The sequence below is a fragment of the Camelus dromedarius genome, chromosome 2, assembly GCF_036321535.1.
Source record: "Camelus dromedarius isolate mCamDro1 chromosome 2, mCamDro1.pat, whole genome shotgun sequence".
In the NCBI taxonomy this organism is placed as follows: Eukaryota; Metazoa; Chordata; class Mammalia; order Artiodactyla; family Camelidae; genus Camelus; species Camelus dromedarius.
The window spans coordinates 54478714-54500771 of NC_087437.1; the positions used below are offsets into that span (position 1 = coordinate 54478714).

Genomic DNA, 22058 nt, shown 5'->3' on the forward strand with positions numbered 1-22058 from the left:
GATTCCATGGCAGGAGCTCGTCTGCTCGCCCTAATCTTCCGCCCTAACAGTGGATGCAGGTTCCCCCGTTTCTTCCGCAGCCCCTCGCCCTGGCCGCTTCCTCCTTCTGCGTCTCCTTCCTCTTCCTCCAGTACAGGCAAAGCCTCCACGCCTCCCTTTCCCTTCCTCCCTGGCGAGTTCCCCGCGTACCCGCGTCTCCTCCTCTTCCTCCCAGGAAATCAACTGCCTTCGGTGCGCCCACCTTGGGGCAGGGGCGAGGCCACGGCCCGGGCCGGGCGCCCCCTCCCCTGGCGGCGAGCGCGGCGGCCCCGCGGGCACCCGCCTTCCCATACCTTACATGGACAAATGCGTGCAGGCAAAGTCAGGAATTCAGGCCCCTGACGTCAGCCTCCAGCTCTCAGGGCACCGCACGGGAGACCGAGGGGAGGGGGTGGGGACGGTGGGGAGGAAGGAGGGGGAAAGGCACCAACCAGCAGCCACTCCAGCCCTGCCGAAGTTTCACTTTTTGTCTGTGGGTTCGCTCCCGGGCCCTGCGCGAGCTTTCCCGGGATAAGTAGCTTTAGCGAGCGGGGGAGAGCCGGCCGCTGCAAGGTAAGGGCTGGCTGCGCGGCTCAGGGCGCGGGGCTCGGGGCGCGGTGCGGGGCGCAGGGCCGGGCCTGGCCGGGGCTGGGGACAATGGGAGGGGGAGTGCCCGGGCACCTCCTCCTGCGCCGCTGCCTCCGCCTCCAGCCGCCGCCGCTGCCGCTGCTGCCCCGGCCGCCTCCTCCCCGAGGTATTGTTGCAAATTCTCCTTCCTTCCCCTCACCCTCCGCCCGCGGGCGCCTCGGGAACCCCCAGCCCTCCCCGGGCGCGAGCGCCTCCGGGGAGGCAGGAGCGCGGGGTGCGGGGCGCCGAGTGCGCGCTCGGCTCGGGCCGCAGGGCCCGCGGTGCGGAAGTGCCGGCCGCGGCGCGATCACGGGGTGCACGCATGGGGGAGGGGGACCCCGAATTTTTCGGGAAGCGTCAACTAGGGGCCGGGCGGCGTTGTAACTCTTCGCTGCGCGCCCCCTGCCCCTGCTTTTCTGGGCTCCCAGGGGGCGGGGCCACACCCAGCCGCGTAGAGCTTTCGCGGAATCCCAGTTGTCACAGAGGAAGGGGCCTAGGAACCTAGCCCTCAAGTTCCCCCATTTTCCAGTTGGGGCAACTGAGGTCCAGAGAGAAGAAGAGCCTCCCCCGAAGTCACTCACTAGTGGTCGAGCCGTAATTAAACTAGATGGCTTCCGACTCCTAGTTCCTTTCCTCCAAGCATTTCTGAGCACCCTCAGTATGCCGGGCTCAGTGCTGGGTTGTGAGGTCAGAGAGACGGTCAGGGCCCAGACCCTGCCTTCAGGGAGCGTTCAGTCTACCGAGGAGCCAAACCTGACCCCAGATAGAAAGTGCTAAGTGCTGGGGAAAACGCATGGATAAAGTTTTAAGGGGCTCAGGGAAAGCAGCTTGATTTCCTGGTCCCTGAGGAGGGATCAGAGGCTTTTGCAGGAGAGGGGCGTTTCCTGAAGCCAGCCAGCGGGGAGCCAGGCCCTTTGCTGGAGGGGGAACTGCAGAGCAAGCAAGACTAGATAAAGGTGGAGAATGGAGGTGAAACTGTTTCTGTACTGGGGACATGGGAGGGGGGCGTGGGGTACATGAGATGAGATACAGTGGAATTGTGCCTGAGCACTTGGACAGAGGAATGTTTTGGGGACTTTGGGGTCCTGGGGAGCTGAAAGATCTCTGGTTTCCCTTCCCAGGGATCCACCGCCTTCTCTCCCTCAAGACAGAATGCAAAAATTTGGGTTCATGTTTGAGCTTCTTTTCGAGTACCAGACTTAACTTTGCATCCAGTCCCCTCTCTTTCCGCCTCCTCCCCCTTTTTCTAAATTGCTTGCTTCCTAATAAAACTCTTTCTCACTAAGGTGTTAGTGACTTAATGGCTTACATCCCCCTGCTCCACTGCATTTTAAGAATGTCTTTATGTGGAAGGAGGGAAAACAGCTAACATCCTCCCCTCTCCCTATCCTCACCCTCCCTGCTTTTACACGTAGGGAAACAAAATTAATGTCTCAGAGAAGGTGGGTGCTGGTTCTAAGGCCTGCCGTGAATACTGGTGGATGGTGGGAGGCTGCAACTCCAATAGGGTTCTCTCTACACCATGACAGGCCTTCTTTCAGGGTCCCTGCCTGCACCAGGCTCAGTTAAAAGAAGTATATCTTGCATTTAATCTGGGCAGGACCCCAACCCCAACAGCCAGGCTTTTACAGTTTAGAATGTGGACTCTAGATGGGAGATGATTAGTTGGGGTTAGCTGTCTGAATGGTAGGGGTACAGGCCTGGGGCCTTCTGGTCAGGCAGCCCCACAGAGTTCTCCTTGTAAGCAGTGGTGGGTGGGCCTAGAGCTGGCTTTGAGGATTGGCAGAGGCAGGAGAAACTGAGCTTTTGGACTGGTTACTATGGTTGGGACTGAGTAGGACCCTTCTTGGAGTGACATATTCCAGTGGTCATTGCTCTAGGGGAGGTGGACAGTCAGTTTCAGGCAGTGCTTGGTGGGAGAGGAAACTTCGTTACGAAGGTCCTTAAAAATGCCAGGCGTGGATATGACATGAAGTCTTTGTTTGAGGGTTTTGAGCAGGCCAGGACATGAGTGAGGTGGGGGGAACTGGCACTGGGAAGCCTTCTGCTGTGGGTTTCAGTGAGAGAGGCAATAATTTCAGTAAGAGGACCTAAGAGTATTGTCAATGGGTGTTTGCCTATGTACTCCACGTATGTTAATGACTGAGTATCTATTATGTGCCATTGGCAAATATGAACATTTTACGGCAGGTTCCTGCATTTTATTGAGACAAATTAATTGTAATTCATCAGCAAATTTTCACATTTTAATATCACCGAAATTGGGTTGTTTGGTAATCACAGATGTGTCATGGTTGAGCAGTTTTTCATTCTAACTTGATAATGGTATACCTTACAGTTGATAGTTTAGGATTGATAAAATTTGTTAATCATACCCTTTATGAATGTACAGTGCTTTGCACTTTATAAAAGCTTCTCATCTGATATTCCATTTGGATCTCAAAAATCCCCTGAGAATTGGGCCTGGTGACACTGTCATCTCATCTTAACTCTTGTGCGAGGTCACACAGCTAATTAGAGATGTGCTCAAAATTATGGAACTCTGGCTCTAGGTGTTAACATGTGACATCACTCTGCTGGGGAACTAGCACAGGTTGATTGGGAACCACGAAGATTCGATTTGATTTCACAACTATGGCTGAAGATGCTGGAATGATGATGGGTTTAGGCCAAGGGCAAGAGTGTAACTCATGAGGCCTGGGAAGCCCCCAGAGCCCAGAGATTTGCTGCATTAAATAGAAAATGGGCAGGGAGATAGAAGCCAGGTACCATAGGAAAACCAGAGGCCGGAGCACACTACTATATTCCACACAGAAAGGAGTGGAACAGCGCATGAAGCACATGAGTTCTGAAGCCAGTCTGCTGTGGACCAGGAACTGGCTGGCCCTGGGGGTACAAAGATGAGGAGGACTCGGTCCCTGTTCTTGAGGAGCACGTGGGTCTGTGTGTGTGTCTGTGTGCTGTTCTAGGCATGTGTTTTGGCTGCACTGAGGAGGGTTAACTTCTGGGAAGCTTCCAGAGGGAGGAGTGTCCTTAGAGAGTCTTTAGGGCTGAATAGGAGTCGCCCAAGTGGAAGAAGGTCAAGTCAGAGAAGAACCTGCCAGGCACATGCAGGCACGTGTAGGGAAGAAGGGTGGTTGTTGAGGCTGGCTTTTGAATGGCCAGTGTGCAGTGGTGGTGGGAAACAGAGAAAAGGGAGATTTAAATAGATTTAAGTAGATTCAAATTTATCTTGCTGGCTCTAGGGGACATTAAAGGGATCTCTCGAGATTTGCATGAAAACCAGGCTGAGCAAGGGCTCTGGAACCATCAGTGGGATCAGGTACTGGGATGATAATGCAGGACAAAGAGCAACTCATTTAGTAACTGGTTGAGTGAAGCTGAGACTTTGACCCTGGGCAGTAATTAGGTGTCCTAGCTCAGCGATTGCACTGGTGGGTGGGGATTTTTCCTGGAATGTGGCATTGGAAGGCTGCCCCTAGCTGGAAGAGACCGAGCTGAGGAAGGGGGAGGTACGTTGTGTTGCATGGGGGGAGCTCCCATCTGGGTGGATTTCCGTGGGCTTGAAGGTATGTGTGAGGCAGAGGTGGGGAAGGGAAGAAGGAATGGAAGCGTGCCGTGGGAGTCCACTCTAGATGGCTTGTATGCCAGGAGGAAGTGGCAGTATGTTCCTAATGCAAGTCACAGAAATGAGAAAGGACACTGGTGTATGGATGAGGACCTCACCTCTCCTGACTTTCTACAAATAGAGTGGGTGAGTGGCCGGGGGGTTAATGGGATTCATGCTTGGAAGCAGGTAAACCACAGAACTGAGGCTAGAAAATATTTATCTTTCTTTCCTTCTTTCTTAATAATAATAATAATAATAATAATAATTTTGACACCATGCACTTATATAATTCTCTTACTGATTCATTCAAGTAGGTTTTGTGATTATCAGTCTCATTTTGCAGATGAGAAAATGAGTTTCGTTAAATAAGGTTGCACACCTATTAAATGAAATGGCTGAGTTTCGAACCTTTGCCTGATCTGTAGTCTATCGTTCTTTTCTGGGCTCACAGAACGAAAAGTGCAAATCAACACTGTCTTTCAGTGTTCTTCCTTGGAATTTAATTCAGTGCACCTTGACTGGGTCCCAGCGGGATCATAGTCAAGTCAAGGGTTTACATGGGCGAGCAGGCTTCTCAGTTCCTTACTGCTGTTGCCCTGACCCCTTCTCTCTTGAGATGCTACCATTCCCTCTACCCTTTGGGTGTCTTCTGTCTGCATAGGTAACTGGAGAGAACAGAGCTTTTCTAGCAAAATTCTGCCCCGTTGCCCCAGCATTGCCACCTCCCCAGTCTACTGGAGTGATAAGGATTTGATGTACCCCATATAGAGGCAGTTGAGGGAAGTGATGGAGGGTCTAGATCTCAGTCATTGCCCTTGATCTATGGCTCCTGGGACAAAATTCTCTGGAGTTGAGCCCAGTAGCTCCTGTTGGGTTCTGCTCATCCCTTGGTCAGGCAGACCCCTTCCTCTAAGAAGGCTTTCTGGTTCAGGACTCTGAGGGATCAACTCAGGTCCTTCCTGTGACTACCCACCTCAGGTGGGTCATTGGCATTTCCATGACTCACAGATAAAACGTTGTCAGTGAAAGGAGACAGACCCTAGGAATGGCACCCAGCAAAGCAAATAAGGCCTTGGCTTTCTCTTCTTTGAATCTCTCTCTTCTCTGATGATCTGAAGGTGTTCAGTGAGTGCCAGTTAAATGAACGTGCAAGGTCTACTGCTGCAGTTGTAAGCTCAGATCACCACTTAACCATATATATTTGCTAGACTTTGTCTGTCCCCCACTTAAGCTTCACGAGGATGGCAAGGATACCTACTTTGTTAATGGCCACATTCCCAGGACCTGGAGGAGTGCCTGGCACATGATAGGCATTCTGGAAATATTTGTTAGGTGAAGAAAGGGACTGACTTAGTTTACTGCAACCGCAAGATAGTGATGATGGGGGAGAGAAACTTTTTACTGACCCAGAAACTTCGGCCTGTGGGGTCCCAGGACTGGATTGAGACCCTCCTATGCTGTGTAGCTGCCACAGGTGGTGCTGGGCAGTCCCACCCTCAGAGTCTAGCGTAGGCGACAGGAGTGTAGACTGAGTGTGTAAGCTAGCTATGCCAAGAGTAACTGTAGTTGAAACTACTTTCCCCTTTCCCTCACAGCCTGGTGGTCGTGTTGTCCTTGAACATTCCTCTGCTTTCTTGTCCATGCCTTTGCTTATGCTGTTTTCTCTACCTGGAGCTCCAAACATCTCTGCCTGTGGTATACCTATGACTTTTTTTTGAGTTCAAGGCCAAAACACATGTTGTGCCATGAAAGCAATCTCAGGCTTCTGGCCCTCTTCTAACCCACATACGAGTGTGTGATCACACATGCCTCAGGCTCTTGTATTCAGCTCAGCACATCATTTTAGGTCCTGAGTGATTACCACATGCTGGACAGAAATGCTGGAAACTCATCTTTCAAGGACAGCTAAGGCTGTGTCTTCAAGGATCTTCATTCCAGCATTGGAGAGAGACTGAAATAGAACATGGGAAAGCTCTACTAGAGTGGTGAACAAAGAGCTAACGGGAGCACCTAAGAAAGGAGTGACTAACCAACCACCTGGAAGGATAGGCAGAAATGCTTATGGAGAAGACATTGGGTTGGGTTTTGAAGAGTGAGTAGGAGTTCGTATATATGGTGGACAGAAGTAGAAGAGCTTTCTAGGCAGAGAGACCTTCATATATGCACAGGCCTGAGGCTCAAGAGTGTTTAGTGGGGCTGTTTGGGAATCACTGAGAAAGATGGGGCTGGCAGGGATTAGATGGTCAGGGGCTGGCAGGAGGAGCTAGGGATGATGGCAGTGGTGGTGGGAGTTGGGGCAGGAGGGCTTTGGTTACTTTTTGAGCAAAGGAGGGTGTCGTTGGATCTGTGTTTCACAGAACTCCAGTGGCAGAGTGATAGCAGGTCAAGGCCAGAGGCAGGGACCCGGCTTAGGAGGCTGCTGAAGTGTTCCAGGGCAGGAAATACTGGGCCTGTACCGCGTCAGCAGAGTAGAGAGGGAAAAAGTTGTTTGCTGTTAGAATCTTATCAAGCAGCTTAGTTCCTATTCTTGTCCTTCTAAATGTTTGCCAGTTTTTCAGCCTAGACTGGAAAAACTGTTTTAGGGACCCCAAAGCTTGTAGGCAGTAGAAGCAGCAGCTGGCAGCCAGTTCATGCCTCTGAAGTGTGGGCTGGGACCTTGGTGGCCAGAGATACCGGATCCCTCGTGCTGGTGGGGAAACCGAGGCCCCAGGGAACGGACCGAAGTGCTCAGTCACACCCTTGTCAGCTGAGCTGGAGTTGGGCGTGGCCCTTACTCCCTTTCCTGCCCTCTTTTAAGGGTGTTTTTGATTCAGTTTCTGCTGAGCCTAGCCTGCGCATTCCTTCCCCACCCCACCGCCACCCCACCCCCTCCCCGGGGGGCTTTGCTTGGGAGAATTTGGGAGGGGATGGAACTTGGAGATCACTGTTACTGGGCTTGAACCTTGTGCTTTGCACTTTGCAACAAAATGATTAAGAAGGTTCAGTGCGAGTGAGCATGTGGTTAGGGGTCTTATAGCCATTTATACCTGTCGCATGTTTGCAAGAACCAAGCTTCTGACTCGATGACTTCAAGGTTTCTTGTCTGTGACAGCCCCCACCCCCATTTCCCTTTCTGTTTACTTATCTGTGCTTGCCTACATGCTTGCAGGCTGCCAGTGTTAGATCATGGGGTAGATCCTGCTGTTTTTCTTTTCCGTCTTAAACCTGCCCTTCACAACCCGTCTCACAGGACCCTTTAGCATTTCACAGCCTTCACAGCACGTTTTTACAGTCGTTTTTATTACTTAGCTCCCAACTGCCATCCAAGAGATGGGTCGGCAGGATCGTTCTTGTCTCGCAGAGTGTGGGACAGAGTTCCCGTGGGGTGCTCAGCCTGAAGTGGCGGAGTGAGAATCAGATTCCCGGCTCCAGCGTGCCTGCCCTGCCCCTTCCTTCTCTTCTGCAGGTGAGCAGGAGATAACTGATGGGAAAGTCCTTAGCAAGCCCTCTACACAGGTGAGAAACTGTTCTTACTGCATGGTGTGCTAATTAGTAGCATTAGCTGCCTGTGTCTGGGACTTCAGGGTGAAGACCCTAGGGCGTTGAGGGTCTGGATGTCAGATGTTATCATTTCAGCAGTACCATCACCAGCTTGGTTTTTGGTGTAAGAAAACAGACCTGGGATTGAGTCATCCACTAGCCCTGTGATCTGAAGCAATCCAGAATATTCCTGAGTCTCAGTTTACCTTCATATAGAGATCATATGCTCTAGCCCCATGTGTTTGTGAGAACCAGACATTTCCATGAGGATGCTTTGTAAAGGGTCATCAGGTGTGTCACGTGGCCGTGTGGTGGGTCTGTGTGGCCAATTCAAGGTGCCTAGCACGTTGTCTGGACCACAGGCATGGCACCGTGTCCTACTGGAAAAAATTGCGTGATGTAGACCCAGGCAGCCCCAAGTTCAAGTCTTAGCTCTGCTGCTTAATGGAGGGTGCTCCCTGGGGTGGTCAGGGCGATTGATTTCCCGACTTCCTCATTGTTAGACATCTGATTCACGAGGGCACCATTGTTGAGAATAGTCACTCTGCCAAGTGGGCTGAGTGCCGCAGATGTTTGCAGGCATTTCCAGGCAGTGCAGAGAGGTGGGCTGTCACCAGTGAATGGCTGTGCAGTGTCCCTCCTTCCGTTGTGACTGCCCCCTTCTCCCGGGTTTTGTTTGTGTGTGTTTGTGTTTTGCTTCTACTGCAGTGACGGCTTCTGTCCTGGCCTCACATGACAGCCCCCTGAAGTTCACATGGGAAGCTGATGTGGAGGGGTGGGTCCAGGCCTTCCTCAGAAACTTGAATGGGGACCTTTCCTGGGGCAGGTCAGCAGGAGGATCAGGAAAGGCCAGGGTTATTTCACTGACCTTTGAGAAGTGTGTGTTGGCCTCATTCCACCCCCAGTATAAGCACTTTTCCCACCATAGCAGTTGTCAGCACTCCTTAGTCACTCAGGCCACCAGCCAGCAGCTCAGCGGCTCACAGCAGACGGCTTCAAGAGGCAGAGGTACCTGCCCCACTCGGAGAAGATGGCCGTGGGTGGATGTAGTGCGAGTTCCCTGGCATTTTTAGGAAACTGCTTTTTGGGTGTTAAGGGAATTCTGCCCTTAATGTCAGCCTGTTTCCTTGTCTGTAAAAATGGCTGTGGCAACAGTTCTTGCTTCAGAGGTCGAGGAACCAGACTCGGATTTGCCCAGGACAGCCCTCCCTGGTTTATGCCTGTGTCCTGGTGTAGTATTAACAATGTCCCCTTTCCTTCTCAGAGGTGTTCTGAGTCCCCCTACTCATCAGTATTGCGGGACACCTCATGTGTAAGTAAAAGTGATACGCACAAGGCCAGGCCTGCAGGAGAATCAGCAAATATCCATTGTTTTTGTTTGAGGAGATGCTAAGTGCTCAAGAAATATCTGTTCAGTGGACTACTTTTATCAAGGTACAGTTTGAGGATGTCTAGCTTGTCAGCAGTTAGAGTTCATTAGGGCTGTTAATACCCTTTAGAATGTAAGATGGTGCCTCAGGAGCGGTACAGGCGGAGGACTTACGGAGTGTGTGAGTCCCCTGGAACGTGCGCACGAGCTTGATGCAAGGGCTGGGCCTTGGGTTACGTACTGAAGGACAGAACAGCTTCGTCCAGGATGGGTATTTTAGCTGGGTTTTTAAATCTATTATTTTCCATTCAGTGGCCCATCTTTTTTTTTTTTTTTACTGAAGTACAGTCAGTTACAACGTGTCAATCTCTGGTACAGCACAATGTCCCAGTCATGCACATACATACATACATACATTCTTTTTCATATTGCCCATCTTGATAAAGATCTCAAACTGTAACTGTGGAAGCCCCGTGTGGTGCCAGGTACTGTGCCAAAAAGGTCACTAGACTAACCTGTATTTACTCTTCCTACTGAGTTTCCAAAGAAGATGATTCTTGTTTAGTTCCCAGGAAGAAAAAAAAATCTTAATTGGCACCTGAGCTTCTGTTTTGTTTGGTATGAAAAGGAATCATTTTCAGGAACTGCACTGGGGAGTTGCTACCCAGAGGGCGGGGTGTGTGCCCTGACTCATGGGAAAAGCAAACTCTGCAGTGACCTAGAGAATGAGCGGCACATTTTCTTAGAATGAGGTGAAAGGCGGGTCAGCTTTCCAGTAGTCTGGTCGTTTTCAACCTGGAGTTCTCTTCTTGGCTACACTAGCTTCACTTGTAGACTATGAGTGTTCTAGTAATGACAGCTGGACAGGCCCTAAGGCTACATCTGTCCACTGGTTTGATACATTTGTGTCTTCATTCACATGACACCAGGTGCTAGGTGTACCAGTGAATGACTGACTGAAACTCTAGTCTGGGTTTAGGGGATGGAAACATGACTGCTGTGTGATCTCTGCCTCCAGAGGTCATTTAAATAATCAAGAGAGTATGTAAAAGTATTTATGTGCCAAAAATGCCTGGTGACTCTAATTGAACAGTGACTAACTCCAGGGACCTGGGGGAAACTTTGCAGGTAAGAAGACTGTCATTTGATTGGACCCGGTAGGATGAGTGGGGATTTGTCTGGTGGGCTAGAGGAGGAGGGAGTAACTGAACAAAGGAAATAACATGAACAGGGACATGGAGGTGAGGAAGTGCTTGGGGCCTTGGAAAAATGGAGTCACTGGGGACAGACCGCAGACTAGAGAGGCTGTGGAGCTGAGGGAGCCAGCGGGGGTTGGGGCTGAGATTGAGAAAGGTCTTGAATCCTGACTGAGGAGGTGAGACTGTGCTCTGAAAGGGGCATCAGCTAGGGAAGTGAGGTGGTTGGATCTGAGCCTTAGGAAAGTGCTGGGTGGATTGGAGGGGGTGGGGACTGGAGATGGTGAGATGTCCTGCAATCGTCCAGCCACAAAGTAAGTGGAAGCTGAATTTGAGCTGAGGAGATGGATAGGACGGACAGTTCACAGGTAGAATAGAGGTCACCCAATCTCCTCATTTAAACAAGAGGAAACCCAGGCCCTGAGAACACACAGTCCACAGCTCCAGGTCCAGCATATCCCGAGGTGATCCATCCTCTGCCCAGTGTCTTTAGAAGGGTGACAAGTGCTTAGTTGTTGAAATTGCTGTTTGACAAGAGGATGATCTCCGTTACTTTGTATCTTTTAAGAATTTCATGGAATCTCTTAATTCTGAGTGGAATTGGCCGAGAGTTATTGAATCTCTAATCATTGGAGATATTCAAGCAGTGGCTGGTGGGAATGTTATAGTGAAAATTCAGGCACTGGTCAAAGACTTGGTCTAGAATGTCTTTGAGGTCTTTTTACCCTCTTTTTTATCCCTTCCTTCCTTCCTTCCTCCCTTCCTCCCTCCCTCCCTCCCTTCCTATCCAACAGTCTTCCCTGAGATTCTTCTATCCATGTGGCTCCTCAGGGTCATTTTAGTCAAGTTGGACAAAAGTCAGAAAGAGTTAAAAATGAGTGATCAGGTGCTAAGAATGGTGGCTATAGCTCATGCAGAGTAGCGACGGTGCCAGTGAGTTAATACCGGGGAGATCTTTGTGGCCTAGGCCAGCCTGCATGATCCTGATCAACCATATAGTTATGGAATTCCATATATGTAGTTATGACGCTTTTAAACCAGTCACCATTTTTATAGTGCTTTACAGTTAGTCATGTGTTTTCCTACCAGTTACAGGTAAATCCTCACAATAGCTCTGTGAGTAGTTATTATTCTCGTCCAGTTTTTACTGATCAGGAACATTAGGCTGAGATGAATGAAGTGACTTGCCCAGGGCCCAAGCTAGCTGGATGCTGAACCATGCCTTCAACTTGCGTTTTCTATTAGCACAGTTTCAAAGTCCTCCTAGTCCCAGCCTGTGCAGATTCCTGGGACAGGCTCTAGCTTTTGTTCATATTCATATCCTTAAATCCATTGTGGATCCTGATATGTGATGAGAATTTAACAAATGTTTGTTGAATGAACATACAAATGAATAATGTGAATGAGGTAATAAATGACAACTTGAGTTTTAAGAGAAGCTTTAGTAATAGAAAAGCCTAATTGAGCTCCTTTAAACATTAATCAAAAGACAATGAGAAAGAACTCATTTAGAATACATTTACTCAACTTCATTAAAAAAAAAACTCACATCAAAAAAGACTCCCACCAAAACTCTTTTACCTGAATTCTGCTCTCTAATCTCTTAGGAGACCATAACCCTGATCAAGTGCATGTCCACTTCTTTGTATGTGTGCAGTGTTTCCTTCCACTTAGTATTATTATAAGAAAAGCTCTTTTTTTTTTTTTTTTTTTTTTGCCTGGGCTTTAGATTTATCTTTTACATAACTAAGGAGTTGTTGAAATGGACAAATCCTGCTTTCCACATTACCTATGTGGGCACTTGGATAGTTTTCAGTTTTAAAAGAAATTAAATGCAATTAAGTATGTTAAACATGCAGCCTAAACATTAGTGGACAAATAGCTTTTACTTCCTACTAAATTATTTTCTGAAGACAATAATTTCTTTGGCACTTCCACTTTCCCTGACAGTGGTTACCATTTTATCCCTTGTGTTATGTGGTTATGTGACTGTGTATCTTATCTCCTCGGGGATGTAGTAGAAAATGCATATATGGCTGAGGAGTCAAGACAGTTTTGGGTTCAAATCATGGCACTGCTTCTTTTTTTTTTTTTAATTGAAGTATGGTTGATTTATAATGTTGCATTAGTTTCTGGTGTACAGCATAGTGATTCAGTTATACATATGTATTCTTTTTCATCATGGGTTATTACAAGCTATTGAATGTAGTTCCCTGTGCTATACAGTAGGATCTTGTTTTTTATTTATTTCATATATAGTAGTTAGTACCTGCAAATCCCAAACTCCTAATTCATCCCTCTCCCCTTCCCTTTTGGTAACCATAAGTTTGTTTTCTGTGTCTGTGAGTCTATTTCTGTTGTTTCTGTTTTATAAATAAGTTCACTTGTGCTATTTTTTTAGATTCCACATATAAGTGATATCATATGATATTTATCTTTATCTGACTTCACTTAATATGATAATCTCTTGATCCATCCATATTGCTACAGGTGACATTATTTCATTCTTTTTTATGGCTGAGTAGTATTCCATTCTATAAATATACCACAGCTTCTTTATCCAACCATCTTTCGATGTACATCTAGGTTGCTTTCATGTCTTGACTACTGTAAATAGTGCTGCTGTGAACATTGGGGTGCATGTATCTTTTCAAATTAGAGTCTTCTCTGGATATATGCCCAAGAGTGGGATTGCTGGAACACACAGTAAGTCTATTTTTAGTTTTTTAAGGAATCTCCGTACTGTTTTCCATACATGTTTTCCATAGTGGTTGCACCAGACACTGCCTCTTCATAGTCATGTAACTTGAACTGATTACTTAGCCTCTCTAAACCTCCAATTCCTCATCTGTGAAAGGGGATAATATTGCCTTCCATGTAATGTGGTTGTGGAAAGTATTCTGTGGTCATTGTAGGAAGGTATTGAAGCCTGCTGCATGTCTTATTTTGCTCTCTGTCACACACCAGATGATAAGACCACCAAGATCTTTTCCCTTGTATTTCCCCGTAGAGTATGGCATAGCAGGTAGACCTTAAATAAATGTTTATCAGCTGGTGAAGTAAGTTCTAAGTTCTTTCAAAGGAGAATCGTAGGCACAAAATACTGAATAGCTCTATTACTTTTCATACCAGTTACTATTCAGCCTCCAGAAAGACTATTCTAATTGCAGAGTCATTAGCAGTGTGTGAATCTACTTTGTTACTCCACATCTTCCCCAGGATTTACTTTTACAACTTGCATTTGTCTTTGCTAAGTAAATATGTAGGAAATCATGTTTCATTATTGTTTCAATTTACATTCCTTTAATCACTAAAAAAATTTCCCATGTAGTGATTTAGAGTTTGTGTTTCCCTTTGTGTGAAATGTCACATGGCAATATTTAAAACTGGTCTGGGCTGGGGAAGCTTCGTATGCACGGGATAAACATGTTCAGTTTTGAGTTGCGTAAACTTGAGTTTATATATATTCCTTCATTCATTCAGTCAGTGTTAACTGAGCACCTACTATGTGCCAGGCACTCTTCCAGGGGCTATGCATACTACAAAGAAAAAAATAAATGAATAAAGTCAGTGATCTTACTCCTCATTTAATATGTTTAATATATGGGGTGGCTGAGATCTAGAAGAAAGAGGTTAATTGCCAAAGTCATTCAGTTTGTTCAGTAGCAGAGCCAGCCATTTATTTGAATAGTAATTGTGATTTCATATGTTTTTATCTGTAGCCTTTTAAACCATGGAAACATCCTGGAAGTTGCAGAGTTGTGATATCTAAACAACATCTCCAACCTGTATCTACATGGAGAAAGCAGAGTCCTGATTTTTGGTTTAGAAAATATGATCCCTTGGTTCTTCAATCTCATTTGTAACTCCTTCCTGGACCTCTTTGCCTCTACCATTTACATTCATTCTTAAATGAATGAACTGATTATTAAAATAGGAGTAGAAAACAAAATTACACCATCTAAGCCGTTTAGACCAGATATGAAGCTTTGTGGACATGTTTTTGGTAGATGGGAAGAACAGATGACACATTTCTCTATCAAATAAAATAGTTCCGTTTTAATAAGGCAGTTATCTTCAGGTAATAAAAATTCAACTAACTTGCCATAACTATCTTGTTTAAAGTCAATTAAGAGCCTCATATTCCTCACTTGCTGGGTAAAATTTAATAGAACTTCAGTTAAGTATTTATTGCTTATTTAATTCAAAATTAAGTTAATCACCACAGTTGGTAATAACCACTGAGTATTTAATTAACATTCAGCAAACTATCTTATTAAGTCTAAATTAGATACAGACAGGTCTTGTTTATCCCCATCAATTTGCAAACACCATTTCCCCACCTCCCACCCCAAAGGGACTTTGGTTTTCCCATGGCTTTCCTCTTCTCATTTCTCATCTTCATTTTCTCTGGTTGACACCCAACTTGGGTGGAGGAGGAGGAGGGGAAGAGGTACGAGTCCATTGTGTTATGGGAACTTCTGGCTTGGAGCGTAGCTGAGAAATTTTTCTGTTCCATTCCATCCCATTGTATCCCATTCCATTCTTTAAGAATTATTACTGAGCACATTTTCTGTGTAAGACATTCTTTGAAACACTTAGGAAGATATAGAGGAGGTCATGTTGACACAGTTGGTTTTATTTTCTTATCTTAGAAATGAGAGGATTGGATTTAGTGCATTCATTTAACGCATATTTTTTGCCCCCAGTTTGTAAGGCACTCTGATGGGTGTCAGGGATACCATGATGATTTGGACGAGGTCCTTGCTGTTAAGGAAGACACCCGAGAGGTATGAGAGGTGCACTAGGAGAAATCCTGCGTAAGGCGCTGCTGTAGGAGCACTGAGTCCCTTAGTGTTCTATGAGAAAGGTCTTGTAGTCAAGAAGGTTTGTAAAAGTCTAGGCAGGTTAAACAAAAGTAAATGGGTATCTTTACTGTGGGATTTTTCCAAGTCTTGAGGAAATTAATGTGCAGTCTGACCTCCTAAGAGGTTTGCTCCCAGAATCTCTGCATCACCAACCTTTTCTTCCCTGCCTCCTCGCCATCAGGACATTTCTTGGGCTTAGCGTTTCAACGTGCTTTGGGAAAAGCCACTGTGGGCCACAGATCCTGTCTCAGCGTTTAAGCCTAGGAGGGGTATGCAGGCAAGCACCCTCATAACACGTACAGGGTTGGAAGTTCTACTCCGTGGGAAAGATGTGTGGGAAAAGTGGGTGATTTGAGACATAGGGATTTCTGGCTTGGGTTGAAGGGGTGAAATCCAGGCAGACTTCCCTCACGGAGGAGAGCTGGGCTCTTGAGAGACACACGACTTCTATAAGCGGAGAGGACTGGAGGATGGTCGAAGAGTCATCGGGAACAGACAGAACAGCCGTGAAATTCTGGCATGACTGATTTGGTTGAAACACTCCAACACATGGACACAACTTAGACCAATTTTTGTGATAGCTTAAATCTGGAGAAGTAAGAAGTGGCAGACTTTCTTGGTGCAGAACTCTCTGCTTTCGGCCTTGTTCCAGCTGAGGGACTGCCCGTCTGCAGAAGTGATCACTTCTGTGGGGCAGCATCCCAACGCTGTACCTGGGAGAGCCCCCCTGCCTTGTGAAGAGTGAGCCTCCGCCCCATTGGGGGACGGCTTCTTTCTTCTTTCACAGCCCGCTTTCTCCACCTTTCCTTCATCCCAGTGCCCCCTTATTCTGATGAGTCACCTGTGTCTGCATTTTTCATTCTTATCCATCTGTATCATCCTTTCCATCTGAGGCAAGCTACCCTTTACATTCTTCCTGACAAGTCATTTACTTCACTTAAAATAGTGCTGCCACTTTTTCCTCTCCAGTAGCAACCAGCAGATGGAACGTGCTACAAGCCTGGTCCGGCATACCAGGGGGGATTTGCCCTCAGGCTGGCGTCTTTCAGGGCCCTCCTTGTTAACCACAGCTGTCCAGAAAGGAGCACATAGGAGTGGGAGGATCTGGGTTCTATTTCCGGGCATGAGTTTTTCCCTGTTGGAGCCTCAGTTTCTCCATCTGTGAAATGTTAGGTGTAGGTTAGGGGTCCTCGTAGGGTCCTTTCAGCTAAAAGTGTTGTGTTAACATCTGCTGAGTCAGCATACGCAGGGGTCAGTCTGGGTTGTTTGATCGGATGTGTATCTTTGAGCCCCGCAGTACGAGCAAGTGGGCATTGAGCAGAGCTCTGCGTCTGCACACGGAGGGGGCAGGGTTCTCCTGCGCCCGCCTCCCACTGGGCTCATTTTCCTTGTATCACCTGTGACTTTTTCGTCCTATCTCCTTCTGCTCTGCCACTCAAGCTTGTCTGTTCTTTGCCAACACGCTCCCTGCTGTAAATGTCCCTCCCCGTTCCCCCCTGGATAGCTCCCTCTCTGTCTCTTCCCAGGAGGAGACTGTCTGTTCTTCAGAACCATTTCTCAAATGGATTCTCTTCAGTGACTGAGACCAAGTCTTGGCCTTCGGGAGGCCACCCTGTATCTTTTTTTTCTTTTAATGTAGGTACTGGGGATTGAACCGAGGACTTCATGCATGCTAAGCATGCTCTACCACTCAGCCATTTCCCTTCCCTCTGGGAGCCCACCTTGGAAGTGAGAAGTTTTCTGACTTCTCTTTGACACTTGGTGAAAACCACAGCCAGTGAGGAAAATTATAAATTGGAGAAGAAGGTTTTTTGCTCTCTAGAACTGAGTAATGCACTGTTAGGTTCTTGGCGTGGATTCTTAAGCCTCTAGGAAAACTAATCACTTGGAAAGCTTAAGCTTGTTTTGCAGACCTACCTGTTTCATTTCACCATCTACCTGGACAGACACTTTTGCGAAGGGGGAGACCAGAAGCCATAACATGTGCTGGTGGTGCAAATCATCAAGAGTGGTGTGTCAGGGACTCACAGACATAGAAAACAAATTTAGGATTACCAGGGAAGAAAGGGGAGGCGTGGAGGGATAAATTAGGAGTTCAGGATTTGCAGATACTAACTACTGTATATAAAATAGATAAACAAGGTCTTACTGTATAGCACAGGGAACTATATTCAATACCTTCTAATGGCGTATAATGAAAAAGAATATGAACAGGAATATGTATGTATATGTGTGTAAAGAATCACTATGCTGTACATCAGAAGGTAACATTGTAAACTGACTATACTTTAATAAAGAAAAAACAATAAATAAAAGAATGGCGTGTCAGGGACACAGCACAAGCCCAGAGACGTCCTTCACACGTGGAAATGCCGTTAGTAACGGCAGTGAGGTTTTGTTCCACTCCAGGGAAGATCTTCCAAAGTTAGGAATTTACCTTGCAAGTCCTTTGTTGTCTTCTTCTTTGTATTAAAAAATAATCCTCACCTCGGTCTTTGTGATTAGTTTTTTGGGTTTTCCCAGTTACATATGCTTCCTTGAAAAATCCAGGAATATTTTGAAAGCTTTGATCTGTGTAGCGCTGGGCTCAAGCTAGACTGCATCCTGGCTCTGCCAGGCTGCACCATTACCACCTCGACTTGTTACTCAGTCTCTTCAGGCTTTTGCCTCATCCATAGAGAGAATAAGAAACGGACCTGTCTCCTTGTTGTGAGGATTAAGTGAGTTAATACATAACAAGCCCTTAAAATAGAACTTGCCACATGCTAAACACTCATTAAATATTAGCTACTGTTACTGTGGGTTATATTTATAAAGTCAGAAAATTGTGATTTGGAAAAGATGTTAGTTTTTTTTTGGAGGGTTTTTTTTTTTTTTGTCTTTTAAAATAAACTTCTCATTTTGGAACAGTTTCAGGTTTACAGAATAGTTGTAAATATTGTACAGAGAATTTCCATATGCCCCTCACTCCGTTTATCTCATTTTGACATCTTACATGACTGTGGTACATTTGTCAAGACAAAGAAACTGACAGTGGTACATCACTGTTACCTCAACTCCAGACTCTGTTTAGATTTCACCAGTTTTTCCATTCATGTCCTCTTTCTTTTGCAGGATGCAGCCCAGCCCACATTGCATTTAATTGATATCTCTGTAGCCTAGGGTGACTAAAACTTTCTTTTCTTTTCTTTTCTTTTTTTAAATTAGCTAGGGAAGGATTCTTGTAGAAAAGACTGTTACAACCTGTAATGCTGAACGAATAAACTGGAGCGGCTGTGAGTGGATGAAATGGGGTAGGATGGGACCCATCTTCCCTGCTTTTTCTGTTTGAAGGGGCTCTGGCAAAGCAGGGCTTAAATACCACCATTATCCAGCTTCCTTGTTTCCAGGGAGGAGACTGAGGCTCCCAAATGGAGAGTGATGATGTTGGATGAAGGTGGCAGCCCAGAGAAGGTGAAAAAAGGATTGTGGAAATGCCCTGATCTTGTCCCTGTTGTGGGATGGATGCGTGAGCAACTGTCAACTTTCAATCCAGGCTCTTCCACTATACGCCTCAGTTTCCTTCCCTGTAAAGTGGGTTCAGTGGTCAGTGATACTTCACAGTACAAGTATTTACCTTGTGAAAGTTAAGTGACCCAAGGTACTTGCTTTTAGCATAGCCCGAAATGTAGTAGGTTTTCAATATGTGAAAAAAGAAGCCTTCAAAATTAAGAAACTTTATCCTTAGAACTTATTTCAGGAAGATGGGAACACTTTGATGCAAAACAAGAAAAGTCATTCATAAGGAAATCTGTTTGAGTGTTTGAGTTTCTGATAAGCAGATATACTGTCTGCGTTTATTCTTGGAGGCTTTTATCATACAATACTACATTATGTTGCAGTTTGACTTTCACACAAATTGGATCCCAAAACTTCTTACAGGAATTAAAAATACAAACTCGTGGGCAGTATGTGTTTTATAAATTACAGAAAACAGTAGTGTAACGACATGGCATAGTAAGTACAGTTAAGCCTGCGGCAGGCGCTGGTACCCAGGAGGAAGACACGGATGTGGCGGTGGAGATGGCCTGGGAGCCGGGAAGTGGGAGGAGGCGAGCAGGTGTGCAGCGCTGTGCTCAGTGCCAGGAGACATGGAGGGAGGCCATCTCCCGTGGGGGGCTGGGTGGAGAAGAAGCTGAGGGCAGTGAAGGCAGTGGCACAATCCTCTGTATATCCTTAAAACATTTAAAAAAATTTTAAGGACCTCATTTTTCACAGTAGTTTTATGTTCACAGCAAAACTGAAGGGAAAGGACAGAGATTTCCCATACACCCCTTGCTCTCACATGTGCACAGCCTCCTCCATTATCAGCAGCTCCCACCGGAGTGGTACCTTTGTTACAATTGATGATGAACCCTGCCTTGACACATCATTATCATCCGAAGTCCGGAGTTTGTATAAGCGCTCACTCTCAGTGTTGTACTTTCTCTGGGTTTGGACAAATGTCTAATGACATGTATCCATCATTATGTCATACAGAGTATTTCACTGCCCTAAAAATTCTGTCATCGGCCTGTTCATACCTACCTCCCACCCCAACACTTGGCACCCACTGATCTTTTTACTGTCTCCACGTATATCCTTCTTATCCTGCTATTTATGGTTGTGTTGAATGGGACCAGCTGACTTTTGGAACTTAACCTCTATTCTTTTCCTCAGCCTTGCCTTTGTCGCAGCATTTTCTCAGTCTGGATTGCTGCTCTCTGCCGTCATCACCTGTTTGAATCCAAATTCATCTTCAAGGTCCAGCACCTCCTCCATGAAGCAGGCCTTGATTTCCACCCTTTGCCCTAAACAGGGAACAATCCCTTCCTCTTATGATCTCCCATGGCTCTCTATCTGGACTGCGTGCAGGGCACTGAGCGCCGTTTACCTTCTCTTGTGGTTATCCATGTGTTTGGATTATTTGGGTCTTTAACTTCTTCAGTGCATTCATTTCTGTCTGGAATTTGGCAGACATATAGCATATACTTGTTGAGTGGATGGTCAGATGCATGAATGGTTGGATAAAAACATGGATGGATGGATGGATGATGGACAGGATGATGGATGGATCATCTATACTACACTCAAACTTGGTTTCCTTAGACTAGGATTTTAACTTGTTCATCTCTAGGTCACTCCACTACCAGCACTGAGAGGGTGCCCATTCATTCATTCATTCATTCACTCCACAGTAGACTTGCACACCCTGTTTCAGGGTTACAGCAATGAATAGTCCATTTGTCAATAGTCTGCACAGAGAATAGAGAATTCTTTGGGATATGTTTTCATACTTGTAAGGTTTATCTGGAGTTTTTTTTTTTTTTTTTCTTTGACACAGCAGGACTAAGCAAGAAATGTTTTGTTTCATTTGCATGTGTCATGGTTGTGTAAAGCAAATGCTCTCTCGTTCCGTCAGCTGGCTTGGCAGTGAAGGGAGATCTCTGGGCTTCCAAAGGCACCCAGGTATATGGCTGTCCCTTACAAACTTCCCTTAGGGATAAGTCTTCCAGTTTTTTTTTTCCCCCCAAAGGCATGAAAAGATGGACTTTATATTTTTGGAGTTTTATTCACATTAACTTTCTCTAGATCATAGAGTTGAACCCCACCCGGCAGTTTTGCTTTCAGACTGTTCCAGCACTGATGCTGGCTTGCTCTCCTTCATGGCTCGTTTTTTCGTAGCTGGTGCTCTGGTGAGGGCCACTCGTGGTCTTGTTCCTGGTGCAGCCTGCTATTTTGTGTCATCTGCTATCATTGTGACACTTCTCCCTACTGACAATTATACATTCGCTGCAGTAATTATTTTTCTTTTTAATTTAAAAATATTTCAAGTATATAAGAGATGATAACAGAAATCCAGATTTTCCACCATCCAGATTTAGTACATAATAACATTTTCCCGTAACTTCTTCAGACACTTTTAATGAAATACAACATTGCAGATACATTGGAGAGCCCCTTAACCCCGAGATCCCCTCAGGGATAAGCATTGGTAGGGTATGCCCACTTCTTCATGTCTCTGCAAACAATGTGTTTTTAATAATTTACACAGATCTCTTTCCAGTGTTTTGAAAGGTGGTGCCAGGAGGCACAGTGCTCGTGGTTGGGCTTGCTTGGTAATGTCTCTCAGTCTTATCTTTTTAATATAGTGGCAGGATGCACACTGCTGAGTTGGTAAGTGGGAAGGAGAAGTGCGGTGGAGTCAACTGTCTGTTCCTTGGGGCTTTCTGTATTCATCACAGGAGGAGGTGTCGGACATGGCCAGACCACAGAGCCCGCTGACTTCGGTTCATGCCAGATCGAAATCAGTGGCAAAATTGGGAGGACTTTGATGATGCTGAATTGAGGAGGCTTCAGGTTCTCACAGTGGTTCTCAGAGGGCTGGAAGGATCAGATAGGTCATCCAGTTTAGGGGTTCTCAGACTCACAGGAACACCAGAGTCATCCTGGAGGGTTTGCTGGACCCCATCCCACAGATGCTGATGCAGTGGATCATGAATCTGCATTTCCGACAAGCTCATGGGTTGTGTCGATGCTGATGAGAACCACTGACCTAGTCCAACTGCTGGTCTGTTTGTTTTTTATAGATGGGGGAATGAGACCCGGAGATAGGTGGAAAGGACTTGCTCAGAGTCGCACAGCCATCAGGGACGAAGCTGGAGACAAAACCAGGAATCCTGGCTTGAAGTCAGCTCCACGTTGTCTCCAGAGACGGTGCAGGAGCAACATTATTAGTTCTACTGCAGAGTGGTGATTTGGTTTCACCAGCTTTGCCTAGTCTGGTCACAGATTTGTTTTTTAGGGTCTTCTGTTTAGCTCTCTCCAGCTAC

At 46.3% G+C, this 22058-nt stretch overlaps 1 protein-coding gene across 3 annotated transcripts in view; it reads left to right on the top strand.

The window, feature by feature from the left end:
* The first annotated feature begins 445 nt into the window (after positions 1 to 445).
* The window catches only part of LPP (LIM domain containing preferred translocation partner in lipoma), a 631758-nt gene continuing 610145 nt past the window's right edge, over positions 446 to 22058 (top strand). The window contains exon 1 of one of the 3 annotated variants that reach the window (XM_031453092.2): positions 446 to 591. The gene's annotated coding sequence lies outside the window, so the exon portion shown is untranslated. Of the gene's footprint in view, positions 592 to 723; positions 773 to 7137; positions 7751 to 22058 lie in introns of those variants that run through there. The other 2 variants (XM_064493711.1, XM_064493732.1) reach the window with 2 other exon arrangements.